We start from the raw sequence: 21,455 nt of genomic DNA on the forward strand, positions 1-21,455 counted from the left end.
GGTGAGCGTTGGATAACGCATTCAGGCATCGGATAACGCATTCTGGCTTAAAAAACCGGCCCTTAGGGTTGCATTGTAAAGCGTTGGATATTCCATTTGTTGCAAAAGAGAAACGTTGGATAACAAAGACTACCTGCATATTGTTGCATTTAAGCTTAAGATCTGAGAGGTATCTTCGTAATTTCTGAAGAAAGAACCAACATACTAAAGACACTATTGGATATAATTGTTCAACAGTATGTCAGATATTATACCTATCGCAATTATTCACGTGGGTTAGATTTTTTAATTTAGTACTAAACCATATATGCCAGAGACTTCAACATCGGTGTGCTTTGGAGCTTATCAAATAAGCCTCATAGTCTTCTACTACTTTACTTTTAGAGAATATTCAATTTTCACATTTGTTGTAAAGGTGCCTTTTTTTTTTTTCATTAAAAACTCAGTAAAATTCTTTAAGGCTTAAGTGTACTGATCATTAAAACTGAATTTGAGCACAAAAAAGGTATTTGAGACTTATTTATGCTCCTCCTCTATGGATGGGGTTGATCAGGAACAGATTTATGAAGTGGCTATATAGAAATGCTCAACATTTTAAATGTAACCCTTTCGCTGCCTGTGGAGCTTGCCTAGTATTGCAGTTTATGCCGTATTGAGTTAATACGAGTTGAGTGTGTTTTGGTATGTGTGTGTGTCTCTGCAGTTTTGTGGGTTTACAGGGGGCATTGCTGTGTGTGTTTGTGGGTGTACAGGAGGGGGGACTGCAGAGTGTGTTTCCGTATAGAGGGGGGTTGCAGAGTGTGTTTGTGTGTATAGGGGGGGCTGCTGTGTGTGTGTGTGTGTGTGTGTGTGTGTATTTATAAAGGGTGGTTGTGTGTATGTACAATTTTCTTTTAATAAACTTGCAGTAAAAACATAAGAATGTAGCTGATCATGCTGATAAAAATCAATATGACTACAAAAGTGTCCTATCTTTTTTTATGAAAAATGTAAAGAAAACATAATTAGCCTACATTTAGCCTATAATAGTAATAATCCCCTCAGAACATGGTATTACTGGCCAATAATGCCCTGTCTGGGTTAAAGTCCCTTGGCTGCGCCTCGGGCCTTCAACTCTTCCAGCCAGGGAATTATTGGCCAGTAATGCCCTGTTCTTCGGAGATTATTACTTAAGTAATGTTTTTTTTTCGCAGTGCCTGCTGGAGCTGCAGACCGAGGCCGTTTTCATGTGGACAGCCGAGCTGGAGAACGTAGCAACACTTTGTTTTAAGGCCTTAGAAGGCTCCAACTATGGAGTGAGAGTCGCAGTTTCTAAACTCTTGGGAACGGTTATGGCCACGGCATTAATGCCAAAGCAAGCAACAGGTAGGTTTACAGCAGCTCGGTTGCATTCATTAGGACTCGTACAGAAGGTGGGTGGGAATAACCAAAATCCCCAGTCAGTAACCAGCAAAGTACTTCTAGTAAAATTCCAGTGGTCAAGGAGAAATCTCTCAGAAATTCATTATTGTAGAGTCTTGCCATGTGCGGCTTAATAACAAAGCATCAAACTTCTTCTTGGATTAGGAAACCCAGCAGTAAAGCCAGAGTCCAATGAGGGATGAAGACACTATTAGTGTAAATCCCTAGACAGCTGTCCTTGCACATCTCTATTTCTCTACAAGAGCTCCATTCCTAATGCCATCGTCAATGACCTGTACATTTCAAGTTAGATTTTTTTTTTTAATTTGTTTTGTTTAACTTTTTATCTTATTCACTAAAGTCATGCGACAGAATGTTAAGAGGGCCACGTTAGAGGAGGTGTTGGAACTTTTTTAATTTGTTTTGTTTTACTTTTTATCTTATTCACTAAAGTCATGCGACAGAATGTTAAGAGGGCCACGTTAGAGGAGGTGTTGGAACTTATGGCCACAGGATTTCTGCGGGGAGGCTCCGGATTCCTTAAGAGTGGAGGAGAAATGTTGAAAGGCGGAGGATCAATCAGTCGAGAAGTGAGAGTTGGCGTTACACAGGTTTGTTCTGCAATATGTATAAACCTATAAGCAGCCGTACATAGCCTAGAAAGTAAAAAATAGCCATTAACATCTTGTGTGTATTATTTTCTACTTCTGTACAACAATGAAGCAGAGTTTTATTTTTTAGCATTTTTGGAAATGAAAAATACAACTTTGGCTAGTAACAGTGTCAACAATAAATCATTTTGAAAACAATGTGATTGGGTAGTCCCTGCCATGAAAAACTTACATGGCTGCACATACATGAATTCTCAAATGTTAAGAGATGGTTAATACATCCTACAAAGTGATAACCCTGGAGTTCTATAATACCATTATCAACTCTGAATTCTACTACCGAACTTTACTCAAGGTACCTGTTCTGTAAGTGAGGGCAGTAATAGTGTGGATGTATTAGAAAGCAAGACGTACATTGTAATTCTTTGCTAAAATATCCTTAAAAGTCTAAATAATGGAAGCAGGCTTCTAAACTAGTCATTTTTGAGGTGTGTGTTTTTGTTTTGCTTCGTCTCCCAAGCCTGCACCACATCTCCAAATAATTGCTTTTACCATTCATTTAGTGATTGAAACCTGCATTGTGGTTTCCCTGGCATCAGTTTAATTTAGTACAGTAATAGTAATGAATATTTTTATTGTGCATTCTGCTCTTACGTTGACCTGTACACACAGGGACCCTTCAACCAGTTCTCCATATCGGACAACATTTTGGAGTGGAAAGGTTACACGTTCGTGCGTGTGTGTGTGTGTGTGTGTGTGTCGTAGCCCGAGAGGCAGATGGTGTCTCGGGCTACAATCCGGTGGTTCCCTCAGCTGGCGGTGGGCATTTAAAGCCGTACCACCACACAGTTATAAAGAAACCTTTATGTGATTTCTATTTAATCCATCTTGTAAGTGGGCATTGTCTTCCCCCCTACTTTTTATAATAAATCCAATTTTTCTGGTAATGCCCTAGGATTGTGCGCTGTTTCTTTTGTTATATATATATATATATATATATATATAGTGATTGTTTAAAGAAAAAGCGTTTCAAAGACCGTTTCAGAAAATAATGGGATAAAAACAGAAAACTTAAATACGTTCTCACATGCTAAAGTCCTTAAGAGGATATGAAGAAATATGAGAATCCACCTGTTATTTGGCCTAACACCCCTCTATGTTGAACCTCTTCAGCCTACACCTGCGTTGCCCCAAAGGCTATTTTTAAAACAAGCCAAATCAAGAAAACTGCTTAGCACATAAAGCTGAAACTACCATGTGAGTGCAGTTTGTCTTCGTGTTTCCCCTTTGCACTGCTATGAAGTGTTTCAACCTTTTGCCGTTTGTATTTAGGACTTTTGGACACAGTGACGTCTGTCCTCCTTCACCCCAGCATGGCAGCCAGACTCGCAGCTGCATGGTGCCTGCGCTGTGTTGCTGTGGCACTACCCTTTCAGCTTACACCGCTGCTGGACAGGTGTGTAGAAAGACTAAACAACTTGAAGAATTCCCCTGAAGCGGTTACAGCTTTGCAATGGCTGCTCTACTAGGCGGTGTACATCAGTGTCCTTTGGGTATTCCTCACGCCAAAGGAAAGGTAAGAAACAAAATGTATCTGGTCTTTCAATACTTAATGGGCCATAATTACTAGGTTACTGTAAGCCTTGCAGCTTAGCACCGCTTGGTAAATATTGCTCATTGTTTATGTCTCTCACAAACTGTGTGTCTGTGCATGTGTGTACAGGCATACCCCGCTTTAATATACGCAATGGGACCGGAGCATGTATGTAAAGTGAAAATGTACTTATAGTGAAGCACTACCTTTTTTCCACTTTACAATGCATGTACTGTACTGCAAACATCATATATGTGCATAACTGATGTAAATAATGCATTTGTAACCAAAATAAATACAGTAGGCTTTATTGAAATAAAATCTTTAATGTCAGCTGATTTTTCTTATGTGCTGACAGATACAACATGGATGAATGGAAAATTATTTTAAAAATATGTAGGAAGGATGAAGGAGAGGGCATATCTTCTACTGTACAGTATTTTTACTGAAAGGGCATGAAGGTGAGGTGCATTTATTTGACTGACTGATATATTTTTGGGACTTATTTTTTGTGACTTTGGTGAAAACAGTACAGTACAATACTGTACAGTACTGTACAGTGTTTTACAATGCTGTGCTTCCTTAGGCCGTGCGTATAGTGCCCGCGACCGGCGACATCACCCATCATAGCTAGCGAAAGTTATATGCTCCCGGGCATTTGATTTGTTCAGGGGCTGTCACATGAGGTGACAGCCCTTAAAAATCAAATATTCCCGGCTTCCAAAGTCTGCTCCGTCGCATTGCCGCTCTCGCGCTTACTATAAGCGCACGCGGCGGCGGCAGCAATGTGTTTGTTTTTGGGTGGCATCGCCGGCACTATACGCACGGCCTTACTCAGGTCCTTGATCAGCTTGGCTTGCACGCACTCCCTCAGTCACGCACACACTCCCTCTGTCACACAATCTCTCACGCACTCCCTCAGTCACACAATCTCTCACGCACTCCCTCAGTCACACAATCTCTCACGCACTCCCTCAGTCACACAATCTCTCACGCACTCCCTCAGTCACACAATCTCTCACGCACTCCCTCAGTCACACAATCTCTCACGCACTCCCTCAGTCACACAATCTCTCACGCACTCCCTCAGTCACACAATCTCTCACGCACTCCCTCAGTCACACAATCTCTCACGCACTCCCTCAGTCACACAATCTCTCACGCACTCCCTCAGTCACACAATCTCTCACGCACTCTCACTCAGTCACGCATGCACACGCACTTAGTCACGCACGCACTCTGTCACGCACGCACGTGCACTCAGACACAGACACACGCACGCACTCAGACACAGACACACGTGCAGACACACGTGCAGACACACGCGCAGACACACGCGCAGACACACGCGCAGACACACGCGCAGACACGCGCAGACAGACAGGCACACACACGCAGACAGACACACACACGCAGACAGACACACACACGCAGACAGACACACACACGCAGACAGACACACACACGCAGACAGACACACACACGCAGACAGACACACACACGCAGACAGACACACACACACACACACACACACACACACACACACACACACTCAGACACACACACACACACTCAGACACACACACACACACACTCAGACACACACACACACACACACTCAGACACACACACACACACTCAGACAGACACACACACACTCAGACAGACACACACACACTCAGACAGACACACACACACTCAGACAGACACACACACACTCAGACAGACACACACACACTCAGATAGACACACACACACTCAGATAGACACACACACACACTCAGACACACATACACTCAGATAGACACACACACACTCAGATAGACACACTCAGACACTCAGGCAGACACACACACTCAGACACACACACACACTCAGACAGACACACACACTCAGACAGACACACACACACACAGACACACACACACACACACACAGACAGACACAGAAACACACACAGACAGACACAGAAACACACACACACAGACACAGAAACACACACACACAGACAGACACACACACAAGCACAGAATGCAGTAGAAGAGCACCTCCTCCTCCTCCCCGTAGCCTGTAACTCACATGCAAAGTTCCATTCTACAGCAGCAGCAGGCTAGAGCGAGCTCTGAGGAGGGAGGAGGGAGAAGGGAGGAGGAGAGCGGAGGGAGAAAAGCCAGGAGCTGCAGTGCGGGCGGAATCACTGCTATAGCAGCTGATTGATGGTGCGCCCGATCTCCCCGTTCCCCCTGCCATCTGGCCCCGTTCCCCCTTACCCCTTACCTGCACTCCCACTCAGTTAGGGACCACAATGAAGGAGGTTGCAGTATTGATGAGAGGTGCGCACGCACGCCGCCCCCTGGTGTCCGTACTCACGAAGCATGCGTACGTACAAAGGGGTATGGTGTAACTAAAAATAAATGTACGTACTTGCGAGTGTACGTAAAGCGGGTGTACGTAAAACGGGGTATGCCTGTATTTATATGTGTATATACCGTACTCGTTCAGCCTAATAGACATTACTGAAACTTGGCTAACGCCACCTGTTACTATCTCACCTGCTGCACTGTCTTACAGTGGCCTTTCCTTTAGTCATACCCCTGACCAGGGAGCAGACATGGTGGAGGAGGCCTTCTTCTCTCTCATTGATGCACTTTCCAAGTAATACCCCCTTGTCCTTCCCTCTCGTTACCCTCATTTGAAAAAAATACTCCCCTGTCTCTCCGTATTGCAGACAATTTTGTTGCCTGGCTTCCACACCTGCTCATTCCTGACTTCCTCACTCATTCTAGCAGACTTTAATATTCCTATTGATAACCCTAATACTCCAGCTTCCTCTTATTTCCTCTTTGACCTCATTCTTTGGTCTCTGAGCGGTTGTCCAGCTCTGCTTCACATTGTGATGGTTACTTGCTTAATATTATGTTCTGTCGTCTCTGTTCCCTCACTAAATGTCAATGGAGGAAATCACTCTCTAAAGCTGATTTATGCACCGCAAATTAATTCTCTTTGCCTGTAATTCTGCCCAAATCCTTTCTAAACAAAACTACTTTTACTCTCACATATCTACTATCCACCAATTCACAATGTCTGTTTTCAACTTTCAACTCTCTTTGTCCTTCCACCCAAGGTCCCACTTCTGGCCTTATAGCTCAAGATCTAGCTAACCACTTTAGAGATGAAATCAACGCTATTCGACACGACTTTGTCAAGCCACATCCACACCAGTTACCAAGGAGAAAGTCTCCCATCTTCTCCCCTCACCCCCCCCTCTACAATTTTCTCTCTCAATCCTCTCATCTCCTGACCTCTCCTCTTTCATTCCAATTGTGTGTAACTGTTTTTCTGCTATTTGCTCGTGGATGTCCCATTATCATCTCTAACCTAACATGTCAAAAACAGAGCTTATCAGTTCCCTTCCTTCTAACCCTACATCTGTACCTAATTTCTCAATTGAATTGTAAGTCTCCACTATACTTTGTAGACTCCAAGCTAGATGCACGGGTGTCATTTTTGTACTCCTCCCTCACCCCTCACAATCGGTACCTCGCCAAATTTTGTTTCCATTTCTGCAATATTGCCAATCTACATCCCTTCCTCACCTTTCTGACCTAATTTCCAAGTTATTTCTCAAATGCAATCTACTTTGTGCTCATGTTCTAGGTCTCTTCACTTCCATGGCAACTAAACCCATGCTAAGCAATCCAACACATGCTATTATGCACTGCAGCAGTTTAGTGAAGGTTATTCTGGTTCCTGAGTATTACTGTTGCCAATCTGTATACTGTATGAAGTCCGTCTCATTATTTTGATTTTGTTGTTGCAGATGGTTGTCAGCATAGCCGAAGACTTGTTACGCACTGCTTCACAAAATAGCAGACTATCGTTACAACGCACGCAGGCTGGATGGCTATTGCTTGGAGCTCTAATGACATTAGGTACGTACGCTGCTCTGCATCTTCTCTGTACCCTTCCTGTTTGAGAGATGCACAAAGTAGAAACCAAGCACAAGGAATACCTGCCTTTGGCTGGGGTTCATCGGGGTATCGCACCCCAATCCGTTGGTAATTGCATCACAGCCGGATGAATCACTGTCTTGCTATGTAACTCATTTCTATGGCAAAAGTTGAATTTCTGTAACTTGGAATAATAGAAAAGGATAATGGAAAAGTGTGCATCGCTCATAGGCGCTTTTTGGGAACAGAGTAGTTGGGTTAGTGATAATATAATGTGGTGCCTGATCCATAAACCTACTTCCTTTGGATTTATCATCAAGCTAACACTCTCTCTCAGAACCTGAATAGATGGGCTGCTGTAAGCTGAGTACTGCACTGGTTATACCGTCTAAAGCTCCCTCTTATTTAGCTCCCCATAGTCCCCGCATTTTTACAAATAAATGTGAGTGTTGTGAGTACTTGTTTGTTTTTGTTCTTCTCTGTAGTAAAAGCTTGTCATATCCTTGCCAAACATACATGGAGACAAGTCTTGTCTGCTCACATCCTTTCCGTTCACAGTCCATTGCTATAGTCCCTATGGCTTCTCACCAATTTCTTGTCTCAAACTTACACAGGCCCCTCAGTTGTGCGATACCATCTCCCTAAGATGCTTCTGCTTTGGCGAAATGTGTTTCCTCGTTCCTTAAAAGAGTTGGAGGCAGAGAAAGCCAGAGGAGACTCTTTTACTTGGCAGGTGACTCTGGAAGGTCGCGCTGGAGCTCTCTGTGGTAAGAAGCAGGATGGTACACCCCCGATTTCCTTATTGGTGCAGTCCGACTTAGGAATAAAAATGAATTGATGTTTAATTGGGTAATTCTATAGTTCAACGTTTTAGTAGCCGCATTGGTGCTGGAGAAGTGTAAATGTGTTGTAGGCTGTGATACCTTTTTTAGTGGAAAAACAGAGTCCTCCATAGATGAAATTATAGTGTACAGAGCTTTCGAAACTTCAAAAGTTTATTTTTCTAGTGTACAATGAAAATTAAACCTCTGTACACTAACTTAATCTATGAAAAACTCTTTGTCCGCTAAAAGGTATCACAGCCTAATATGGGTCTAGTCTGAGTAATAAAAAATAAATAAAAAAATAGACCTGTATTTAAATATGTAAGCATTGTAAGCTGTTCGGGGAAAGGACTCCTTTTCCTAATGTCTACTTTTATTCCTATCATGTATCTTATTATGATGTCAGGTGTATTACTACTGCAAAGCGCTATGTACTTGGATGGGCGCTATAAAGATGTATGCATGTGTGTGTGTATATATGTATGTGTATACAGGCATACCCCGTTTTACATACACTCGCTTTACGTACACTCGCAAGTACGTACATTTTTTTTTAATTGCACCTTACCCCCTGTTTACGTACGCGTGCTTCGCGAGTACGGACACCAGGGGGCGGCGTGTGCGTGCTGTGGTGGTGTGCCCTCTCTTCCTCTCCCCGGCTCTTCCTTCACCTGGCTCCCCCAGCCCTTCCGTTCCCCGGCTCCCCCAGCTCTTCTGTTCCCCGGTTCATCCTCTCCCCGGCTCTTCCAATCACCTTCCCCTCTTCCTGGCTATTCCGATCACCCCCCGCCCCCCTCCCTCTTTCCCTGGCTCTTCCGGTCACCTTACCCTCTCCCTGGCTATTCCAATTACTCCCCCCCCCCCCCCTCGGTTCTTCCGATCACTCCCCCGAGCCCCCCCGGTTCTTCCGATTACTCCCCCCCCCCCCTCGGTTCTTCCGATCACTCCCCCGAGCCCCCCCGGTTCTTCCGATTACTCCCCCCCCCCCTCGGTTCTTCCGATCACTCCCCCGAGCCCGCTCAGAGCCGCGCTCTAGCGTGCGTGTGCCGCCTCTGACTGCCATGCTTCTGCCGCCCGCAACCTGCACGCTGCTTGAGGTAGGGAAAGAAAGGGAGGAGGGACATGCAGGGGGTGGTGTGATGTGAGGGACATGGGGGGGTGATATGAGGGACGTGGGGTGGGGGGGGTGATGTGAGGGACATCGGGGGGGGTGATGTGAGGGACATGCAAGTGGGGGGTGATGTGAGGTACATGCAGGTGGGGGGGGATGTGAGACATGCAGGTGGGGGTGATGTGTGAGGGACATGCAGGTGGGGGGTGATGTGAGGTACATGCAGGTGGGTGAGGGGGGGATGTGAGACATGCAGTGGGGGGTGATGTGTGAGGGACATGCAGGTGGGGGGTGATGTGAGGTACATGCAGGTGGGGGGGGGATGTGAGACATGCAGGTGGGGGGTGATGTGTGAGGGACATGCAGGTGGGGGGTGATGTAAGGGACATGCAGGTGGGTGGTGATGTGAGGTACATGCAGGTGGGGGGTGATGTGTGAGGGACATGCAGGTGGGGGGTGATGTGAGGGACATGCAAGTGGGGGGTGATGTGAGGTACATGCAGGTGGGGGGTGATGTGAGGGAGATGCAGGTGGGAAGTGATATGAGGGAGATGCAGGGGGGGTGATATGAGGGAGATGCAGGGGGGGGGTGATATGAGGGAGATGCAGGGGGGATGATATGAGGGAGATGCAGGGGGGGTGATATGAGGGAGATGCAGGGGGGGTGATATGAGGGAGATGCAGGGGGATGATATGAGGGTGGTAATATGAGGGAGATGCAGGGGGGGGTTGATATGAGGGAGATGCAGGGGGGGTGATATGAGGGAGATGCAGGGGGAGGTGATATGAGGGAGATGCAGGGTTAGGTGATATGAGGGAGATGCAGGGGGAGGTGATATGAGGGAGATGCAGGGGGAGGTGATATGAGGGAGATGCAGGGTTAGGTGATATGAGGGAGATGCAGGGGGAGGTGATATGAGGGAGATGCAGGGGGAGGTGATATGAGGGAGATGCAGGGGGAGGTGATATGAGGGAGATGCAGGGGGAGGTGATATGAGGGAGATGCAGGGGAGGTGATATGAGGGAGATGCAGGGGGAGGTGATATGAGGGAGATGCAGGGGGGGTGATATGAGGGAGATGCAGGGGGGGGGTGATATGAGGGAGATGCAGGGGAGGGTGATATGAGGGGTGCTGGAGGAGATATGATTTTACCCGTGCGGCCTGATTTTTTAAAAATATTTATAGGGGGGGGGTCTTTTAAAAATGTATTGAGGCGGTGTGGGTCTTTTAAAAATGTATTGGCGGGGGCATTTTTAATATGTATTGGCGGGGGCATTTTTAATATGTACTGTATTGGCGGGGTGGGGTTACATGTATTTAGAGGGATGGGTTTTTTTGGTATGTATTTTGTGGGGGCACTAGTAAGAAAAAATTAGCTGACATTAAAGATTTTCTTTCTATAAAGCCTACTGTATTTATTTTGGTTACAAATGCATTATTGACATTAGTTATGCATATATATGATGTCTGCAGAACAGTACATGCATCGTAAAGTGGAAAAAAAATAGTGCTTCACTTTAAGTACATTTTCACTTTACATACATGCTCCGGTCCCATTGCGTATGTTAAAGCGGGGTATGCCTGTATGTGTGTATATATATATATATGTGTATATGTATGTATATATGTGTGTATAAATGTATAGTATACACATTGTTTTGTGTATTATACACACGTTTTTTTAATTTCAGTAATGTTTCAGTTGGATCTATAAATGCCATTAATTAAATGTTTTCCATTTGTACAGCAGACTAAATCATGAATCATCTATGTTAATATATTTTGATGAAACATTGACTTTTTTTCAAGCTATGCAGAGTTTTGTTGCTCACTGCCCTGAGCTGCTCACTGAGGATGTGATCAGGAAGTTGATGACACCCATTGAATGTGCCATGACCATGATGTCACAGTAAGTAATTGGGGCATGGCTGCATAAAATGCTTAAGTTATGCAGTTTAATTAGTCTTTACATCTAAATCTCATTTAAATCAGGAACCTGCACCATTGAATTTGTATTTATTTTTTTGCGTGCTTGTAATTGGAACCAGGGAAATTTGGTGGAAAAGACAAATAGTTGGTAACTACTACAGATGCAGCGGCCATTATCCGAACATTTACCTGGGTACATTTTGTGTTGTGCCGCGTGTAGGCTGCGATATATTCACAAGTTTTGCCGCTGCAAACGGCCCATCGGATAAACACAGCAGGGGTCCCTGCTGTGTGAATCCTGCCGGGATCTGCCTCTCTGTAATAGACGCGCAGTAAGAGGCTGAATCAGTCACTAACTGCGCACCTCTCATAGGCGATCACGGGGGGTTTATTTAATTTTAAACATTACAGTATCGTAGCAGGGGGTCTCCGGAGCTGAAACGCATTGGTTTCAAGTCCGGGGATCCCCTGCTTCCCGAGATACAGGCCCCGTTATAGGGTGCCGGTATCTCCTATGCATGGAAATGTCCCGATCACGTGACGCGAGACATTTACATGCATAAGAGATACCGGCACCCCATAACGGGGCCTGTATCTTGGGAAGTAGGGTGTCCCCGGACTTGAAATCAATGCGGTTCAGCTCCAGAGACCCCCTGCTACATTACTGTAATGTTTAAAATTAAATAAACCCCCCGCGATCGCCTGTGAGAGGCGCGCACTGTGAGTGTGACTGATTCAGCCTATCTCTTACTGTGCGTCTATTACAGAAAGGCAGACCCTGGTAGGACTCACACAGCAGGGACCCCTGCTGTGTTAATCCGATGGGCCATTATAGTCTGCCCGGCAAAACTTGTGCGGATCACAGTGAGATCTCGAAATCCATTTCGAGATTTGTTCGAATAACGGCCGCTGCATCTATACTTCAGTGTAACAAGCTAATGAAACTCTGTTTTCCAAATAGTGGAGTGTTTCACTGATGTCAGAACTACTGACTAGATCAGCGGTGCGCAAACTGTGGGGCGCGACCCCCAGGGGGGGCGCGACACTGCCGACGGGGGGCGCGGGGTTTACAGAGGCCCCGCGCGCTTCCCGAAGGCACTTAAATTAAGTGCCGGGGGAGCTGCAGGGCCTCTGTAAACCTAACTTACCGTGGCTCCGGCGGCTTCCTCCCTGCAGCGCCATGGCAACGCGGCGTCAAAATGACGCTGCGGGGTCATGTGACGTCACGTTGCTATGGCAACGTGACGTCATTACGCCGGAGCGCGGGTAAGTTGGGGTTGGGGGGGACGCGGGAGTGAGGGGACAGCCGTCGGGGGCGCAAGGGAAAAAAGTTTGCGCCCCCCTGGACTAGATTGCATTTTATTATAAATGCTACCCTCTCACACTGCTTGAATATAGAATATACCATTCTGTTTTTATTGATCACCGCCTGTAACATTATAAAGTAAATATATTAATGAGCAATTTTTGAACTGCAGACCATTCCAAATATATATTGTCCCTGAAACTGAAGTTACATTGCTATCGGAAAATATAGGTCTATTCACACTACTAAACTGGGTGAAAAAAGCTTTTAGGAGATTATTTTAATTAAATTATTGGCACCAATCACAAGTTAGTGTCATTTTTTTTCCCCCTTCTATTCTTTTCTAAATGACAAAAGTAGTTTTGAAATGACCTGTGTGGCTGATAATACTGTGATGTCACCAATGTTTGTTTACATCTGATATGTGGTCACAATACACATGTGTTACCAGAGGCACACAGGTGTGCTCCACTATTATTTTATAGAATATATTATTTTGCCACATCCGCATATAATTGGTTAGAAGAGAAAAGTATTCTTGTTCGTACTGTGTGTCCTGCAAAGTGTTTTTAGGCGTTTGGAAAAAATGGGTTAAGTTAAACCAGTAGTTCACAGCCATACTGTATCCCTAAGGAACCACAGATACAACAGATATATTTACTAACTAGTTTTCTGCCATGCGGAAGACTAGTTGGTTCTGTTCATGTGTGCACAACAACAGATTTCTACCTACCCTCTTAATAATGGAGTCACCTACCACCAAAGACTTTTTTGTTCTGAGTATCCTGTCCTCTGTGCTGGATGAACAATTCCCCGGGCTGCTAAAGGAATCGGTCTCCCCAGCCTTGCCATTCCTGCCATGACACACCTAATATCTTCACTCAATCTGGCAAATCTATTGGGATCTGTCAACTCAGAACTGGCCTGCCTCTCCCTATTGCCCCTGCTTCTTCTTCTGTTACCCAGCTACCTACCTGTTCCTCACTCACAGCTCCACCATCTGCAACACTAGTCCCAGCTAGGGCTTGCTTTGTGAGCACTAAACTCTGTTAAAGATTGTCAATGGCCCTCAATGTTGCAAATTGCCTCTTCAGATTAGCAATCTGAGACGCCAAAGAAACCACCTGCTCACACTTGCCACCGCTGTATGGTCCCTGGAACAGCTGCTCCAAGGGACCAGTACACTGTTTTTTTTTGTTTTGTTTTTTTTTAACCCGATTGTGCCAGTCACATCTGAATGAATTTGGTGTAAATATTATTAGAATATAATCTGATGCTACTGGAAGCTTGGTCCAGCTACTGTGCCTTGAAGACAGAGTTACGAACCAATGAATGAAACTGTTGAAGCTGTGCTCAAACATCTAATAAACCTGTTGACTATTCAAGATAGTTTAGATTTTTTTTTATTTGTAGTTGCAATAAGAGAGCCTGGTTCGGTATAAACTGTCCTTCTGAAATCATTTATTGTGTTTAATGCAAACTTTTTATTTCCCCTCTTGATTTAACTCTATAGCATCCTTTCTGTAATTAAAGCACATGGGACACATCTAAAGGCAAGTGCTGCAATGGTCCGTCTGAGGCTGTATGACATTTTGGCTTTGTTGCCCCCCAAGACGTATGAAGGTAAAGATAACCTCTTAATGTTCTCTTTTTTTAAGAATGGCTAAGTTGATATAGAAAACTTGGTGGACTTCTAGCTCCAGGATCTTAACTGGGAACAACAATGTTTTTGAGCCTCAGGAAGAAACAATAAAATGTGACAAGATTCTCGTATTGGAATTGTCATTCTCAACTTCTTGTTTTTGACCTTGGTATTCACGAATAAAGGTCCCTACCCCTCTCCTCTCCCCCCCCCCCCCCCCCAGTTCTCACATCCTGTGTGATAGGAACATAGAATGAGCCTCTAATTTGTATCTGCAATGGTATTTTGTTTTAATTTATTAACAGTTTTCTTATCTCTTCTAAATATTCATGTATACCTAAATATCCATTCTTTTGTATAGGAAACTTCAACGTGCTTCTTCGTGAGCTAGTGGCAGAGTTCACCTTAACCGACAACTCTTCCAATACCACCACATCCCTCCTCCGCTTTCTGTGTCACTATGATGACAGTGTGCTGCTTGGCTCGTGGCTGCAGGAGACTGACCACAAATCCATTGAAGATCAGGTATGGGATTGATGTGGAGTGACAAACAATATTTCTCACCCCCCTCCCCTCCCCCTACAAAAGGTAGCGAATGATCTTGATTGTTGCATGATCAGTGTGGTCCCAAATTGAACGAACCAAGTTAAAGCTGGGTGATGCCTTCACAAAACAATCGTACCGAAATGAGTGTTAAATTATTTTTGTAAGCTTATTGTGAAAAGGCACTGTCGCTGGAAGTGTATGATGGGGTTTACTACCCTTATCTCTGCTTACATTTCCAGTTTCCCAGTTTGTCATTTGACTCAGTGGGCATGTATAATTCTGGTTATTTTACCCCTGTGATGGAACAGACCAGATTGGGTCATCCCCCTTTCAGCGTTCGTATTTTAGAATTCTTTATAATTATTCCTATTCTTTCGCCCTCATTGGGCGAGCTGCTCACGTGACGCATCAGTGAGCAGCTATATCAAATTTGGTTGTCTCGCCAAGCAGGTAAGCGCCACGCTCGCTCACGCTGGCCACACACATTGCAGCAATGTGTTTCATCGCGGCCAGCGGGAGCGCCCGCTCAGCGCCACCCTGGACAAGGCCTAAGACTTGTCTTTGGCTTGTTTCTTGTAAGGTCAGTCTTATTTTTCCCAGTTGGCTGTACAGCTTCCATCTTAAGACCAGAGAATTGTTTTCTCATTGGTTGGTACAGTACTCGCAACCTTCAAGGGGGGGGAGGGGGCAGAGAGGGTTTATGGGGGATTGTGACACAGATGTTTTATTCTGTTGCTGCTTTTATTAATTGATATTTGCATGTTGTGCAGCTCCAGCCCAACAGTGCATCTGGAAGTGGGGCTTTAGAACATGACCCTTCCTCAATATATCTGCGCATCCCAGCCGGAGAAGCTGGCCTGGCCCCCTCCCGCTAGGAGTGTCTGTGATCGATGCTTCTGTGGCTCTCTTTGGGGTGGTGTTCCCTCACGTGTCATCCAAGCACAGGTCAGTGTGGCATTTCAATTTGCGGCAGCAAATTGGGAAGCAGTTGCTAAAGCAACTGGGTCACTTTCAGGTGAGTGTTACTGAAGGCAGAGTTTCTGCAAAGGAGACGTCCTAGCAAAATGTGATGCTAGTTCAAGCTCTAAACCAGGGGTGCGCAAACTGGGGGGTGCGCCCCCTAGGGGGGACGTCGTGTTTACACAGGCCCAGTGCTTCCCCGAATGCATTTAAATTAAATGCTAGGGGGCCGCACAAGGCCTCTGTAAATTACCTTACCTTGATTTGGCTTCCAGCAATATGACTCGATGGCAACCCGGCGTCAAATGACGCTGTGGGGTCACGTGACGTTGTGTTGCTATGGCAACATGACGTCACATGACTCTGCTAAGTCATTTGATGCCGGAGCCGAGTGGGAGGAGGGTGGGGGGGCGCGAGCAGGGGGGGAGATCAGGCCTATTCTCCGTTCTGGAAGAACATTTAGAGCATCAATTTAAAAACATAATTTCTTGTTGTATTTCAAAAAAAAATCTCTCTTGCCGTTGAATTTTAATATTGTTTTATTTTAATGTTCTGTGTTTTTGTTTTGTTTTTAAACAATACCTTTTGCAGTTTTTTTTTTCCTGCAATGTTGACACGTTCAAATTTGCTCCTACTTTGCGTTCAGCAATGTAACTCTTAACATTGGCATTTATAAAACAAAGCCCAGTTACTAAATATATATATATATTTCTCAAAAGAATTGGTGTGCACACCTGTAACACCTCCAAATTACACGTGAGAATAATATAACATGTAATAGTGCTCCTAGTAGGTGCTGCTTATTATCTAAGGTCCCACAAGATCCTCAAGAGAGAAATATAAAGAGAAATGACAGAAGCGCAAATAACTAGGAAAAAGATATACATACTAAATAAATAGTAAAAAGGGAAAATGAAGACTATTCTACTAGGTCGAAATCAGAGGTGAATGTCCAATTCAATGAACAGAGAAGAAAACCGGTCCTGAAAATTAATAATAGCACAATATGGTGAAGTACTGTAAAAAAAAGGTTTACTACCCAAAAATAAAATGCCACTTACAATCTGGCAGAGTAAAATCGCACTGTGAGCAACATCCCAATACAGCAATCTGCTCCATGTCGGCTAACGCCGCTTGTTCGGATGGTAAGTAGTCTCTGGTCACACAGCACGCTCTGTCGATTCAGACCACCTAGTCACCAGTCGATTAAGTTAGGGGGCGTGACGGGGCCTGTGCATTGGAGTTGATGCAACTACAGACACAGCTGTGAGGTTTCCACTCCAATGCACAGGCGCCGTCACTCCCCCTGATGTAATCGACTGGTGACGAGGTGGTACGCACAACTTCAGCTTGCCCCGGTGCCGGGAAACAATTACTCTTGCTACATCTGTATAATGTGGTCTCCTTTTTCATTACTTGGCCATTTTGTTCAGCTGCTGCTGCAATTCCTGCTTTCTCATTGTGCCTACGGGTAGTAATAATAAATGATGGATATGAAAAGAATGGTCTGTTTAGTGTCGAATTTTGCTGTGTAAGACCCATTGCAACAAGTTGCTGTTGGGTTTTTGTGTTTATTACAGGCTGCAAATGTTGGATCATTTTGCTGAATGTGTCAAGCAAGCTAAAGGAGTTCGCCAGCAGGCTGTGCAGCTGAATATTTTCACAGCTGTGCTTAGTGCACTAAAGGTAGGGACAATACCATACTGATAAATAACATGTAAAATGTACATATGTTTATCACCTCTCTCTGTGATGCACAGAGGATATTTCAAGAATGTAAGGTTTTCTTTGAGGCTTACAGCTCATAACCTGTGTATCGTCTACATACTTTCAATCTATACATTTTATTTCACTTTTAGTGGCAATCAGTGATACCCCTAGGTTAAGCTCCCATTCTAGATCAACATACAAACAGGAAGGGTCTTGAACGTAAATGGAAAACTCCTCTGCACAATCCACAGGAATAATGAGGGAGCAGTGTATTTTTTTAAGTTCCAAATTATTTTCAATCTTTTTTACAGGCCTACAGAAGTAGCCAGTGTAACATCACCCGGCAGCAGGAAATCTCTCCATGGGGGATCCATCAAAAACAAAAAAGTTACCACCACCCTCCCCCCACACACAGAGAGCCATTGCTTTTATGGAGCAACAGCATTTTGCTTTTCTTCGTCCGGCTCTGGCGACAGTCTGGCTACATCTGTACAACAGATGAACAAATGGATAGATATTTCGTTATCACAATAATTTAAACTCGTACTGACACAATGATTATATTGTAACATTACATGCAGTAAAATTGGCTAATTTAAAATTACTATTTTTACTAACATGATACCAGTTTAATTGTTATTGATTATATTGAAACATACCTTACCCACATGTAGGACAAAGATAGGGCGGCACTCTGTATTTCTCAGACAGTAAAAAAATTGTTTCCTCATGAGTACATCACAAAGGATTTCAGAATTTTTCCACTAGGCTGTGACAACTGTGCTGAATAGCATAAAAGAGAAATGTATTCATGCATCCTTAAAATCGATCAAGAAACTTCTCAACAGGTTTCAATGCGCATTGTCAGTGGATGTCCGGTTGCTACAAATATCACATGATATTTATTGTCAAAATGTCAAGAGCTAAAAAAAAATTATGTTTTGATTTTTGTTTTGGTTGTAAAATATTTTCGTGTTTTGGTTTGACAAAAATTCCATTTGGACCGTGTCCATCCTTAGTATATACAGATGTAGTAAAGTTTATTGCATTAAAGTGGGATATTCTGCGTTATAGTGTGATATGGTATCAGCAGGAGCAATTAAATCTTCTACATCTGTTCTAACCTGGGTGGATTTTTTAACAGGATGACAAGATCCTAGATGAACAACGCACACATTTTTACAGATGACGTTAGAAATTTTAGCGGAAGCAACAAAAAATGTAGTAATAAAGTTCAAATGTATTGAATTATGAGATGATACTTTGTCAGGGCTCCCTGCTTTTGGTCCATCCAATTGAGAAAATATACTGTATACGGGAGATCGGTTTGTAAGGTTTATTTCCCATCTGAGAAATACAGAGTAACATCGTCATATTTGCACTGCAAGTGGGTAAGGTTAGTTTGGTATGACCATGAGCATTATACTACTATGAATCTGCACTGCTCCTTGCCTGAACTGTTAAAGCACAATTTTCAGCATAGAGATCATTAATATTTTTTGGCTGGTTTGCATATGGTACATTAGTAGTTTGCCCATATTCTAGATAAAAATGAAAGCAACAATATTGCAGTTTGAAGATACACTAAGGCCTTGGGAAATGGGAATTGTAACTTAAATAATAAAGCCTGCTCTATTAAAAAAGTTATCTCAACCGGTTACGGTATCAAGAAGAGTTTATGGAAATATATGTAACATTGCAAGAGGCAAGTTGCGGTTTGCATGGTAATTTAATTTTGAATAGCTTACTTTTACTATATGTGCGCTACCTGAAAGATACATTAGTATGTACTTTTGTTTTCAACTACAGCCTAAATTAACTCAAATTAGACCTGTGATACCATAAAGAATTCAAATGATCCTTTCAGCACATGTGATATCAAGTATCTGGTGAGCTGTACCAATCTCCAGCAAAGTGAAGAGTAATTCAAATAGTTATTCTGTTTTTTGTCAACTTTTTAAATATATGTTATTGTTTATGTTCTCTAGACGGCATAGACATGCATCATATGAGGTGTTTGAGTCTGGAATTCATTATGCCTGGGAACTATATTAGTATCTCGTTATTGTGAACTTATTTTGCTTTACCTTTATCAGCGTATGTGATTGAGAGGAGATAAGAAGTAGAAATATGTGAAAGTTGGAGGATTTTTGAAATTCATCAAAAGCATCAATTATGAATATCTTACTTAGAAAGCATCTTGACACCAACTTTCACAAGAAAGTTTTTCTGCCAGTTCTGTGGTGGCATATAATGTATCTCCATTTGCTTGATATACTGTATCTCCATATGCTTCCTATACTGTACCTCAATGTGTTTCATATACTGTGCCTTCATGATCTTCATATACTGTATCTCCATATGCTTCATATACTGTATCTCCATGTACTTAATAATTATACCTCCATGGGCTTCTGATTCTATACAGTATCTCATTGTGCTTCCCATACGGTACCTTCAAGTGCTTCCAATATTGTACATTATGTTCTTCCTATAGTGTACCTCCATATGCTTCCTATACTGTACCTCCATGTGCTTAGTATACTGTACCAACATGTACTTCCTATACTGTACCTCCATGTTCTTCATATACTGTACCTCCATGTGCTTCCTGTACCGCTCCTGCATGTACTTCCTATACTGTATTTCCATGTGCTTTATATGCCCCAAACCCACCTTAGCAAACTTGACACCCTCTACAATTCAATTTGTCATTTCGTTCTCCAATGCAACTACAACACACATCACTGCGAAATGCTCAAAGAACTAGATTGGTCATCACTCGAGTTTAGGCGCAAAGTTCACCTTTTCTGTCTTGCCTTCAAATACTTTCTGGTCAAGCTATCTATGTGAACAAGCTCCTCACCCCTACCACATGCAGCACTTATCATCTGAGATCAGACTCCAAAAGACTGTTCATGGTCCCAAGGCTCAACAAAGTATCCGGCCGCACCTCCTTCTCTTACCGTGCACCCCAAAACTGGAAAAACATACTGGAGACTCTCACATTCGCCAGTCTAAGTTCTTTCAAAACTAAGGCTGTCTCACATTTTAATCTGGTCTGTAACTGTTACATAAGCTTATAATATACATCTTCTCTAACTGTGCATGCAATCTATTGTACAGTATATAATGTATACCCTGTTCATTTATGTAACTGTATTTGTAACCATGTATTATTTGTCATATTAACTATGTCCAGGACATACTTGAAAACGAGAGGTAACTCTCAATGTATTACTTCCTGGTAAAACATTTTATAAATAAATAAATAAAATAATACAGTGCAGTACATCCATATTCTTTATATGCTGTACCTCCATGTGGTTCCTATACTGTAACTCCATGTGATTCCTTACAGCACCTCCCATGTGCGTCATATACTGTACCTCCATGTGCTTCCTATACTGCTCCTCCATGTATTTCCATGTGCTTCAAATACTGTACATACATTTATTTATTTATTTATTTATTTATTTATGGGAAAGGGTACTATGTTTTTCCCCACCAATCTAATGAATCGTTTTATGATCATTGTGTTCTACCTTTGGCACCCTGGCATAAATATACTTTATTGATGTTTCCCAGCAATCTGCATTCAAGTTTACTCAAATTAAATACATAAAACATACACAATGTGAAATAAAATTGTAAATTAAATCAGTGGGTTTTGACCTTATGATTTTTTGTTTTTTTTACATTGTTATGTTAAAGCTTGGGTTATGTCGAGATGTAAAAAATGATGGTCTTTAATATGGGCATTTTTTTTAGTTGATTTTTGACAATGGAGAAATTACACAATCTGTCTGATTCATTAGTAAATGATTTGCAGATCCCCATAGTTTAAACTCCCTGCTCAGATATACTGAA

At 43.2% G+C, this 21,455-nt stretch overlaps 1 pseudogene; it reads left to right on the top strand.

Annotated features, from left to right (window-relative positions):
* Positions 1–21,245, top strand: part of LOC142492338 (HEAT repeat-containing protein 5B-like) — a 44,196-nt pseudogene extending 22,951 nt beyond the window's left edge.
* Positions 21,246–21,455: the final 210 nt, after the last annotated feature.

This window comes from Ascaphus truei, chromosome 4, assembly GCF_040206685.1.
Source record: "Ascaphus truei isolate aAscTru1 chromosome 4, aAscTru1.hap1, whole genome shotgun sequence".
NCBI classification, from domain to species: domain Eukaryota; kingdom Metazoa; phylum Chordata; class Amphibia; order Anura; family Ascaphidae; genus Ascaphus; species Ascaphus truei.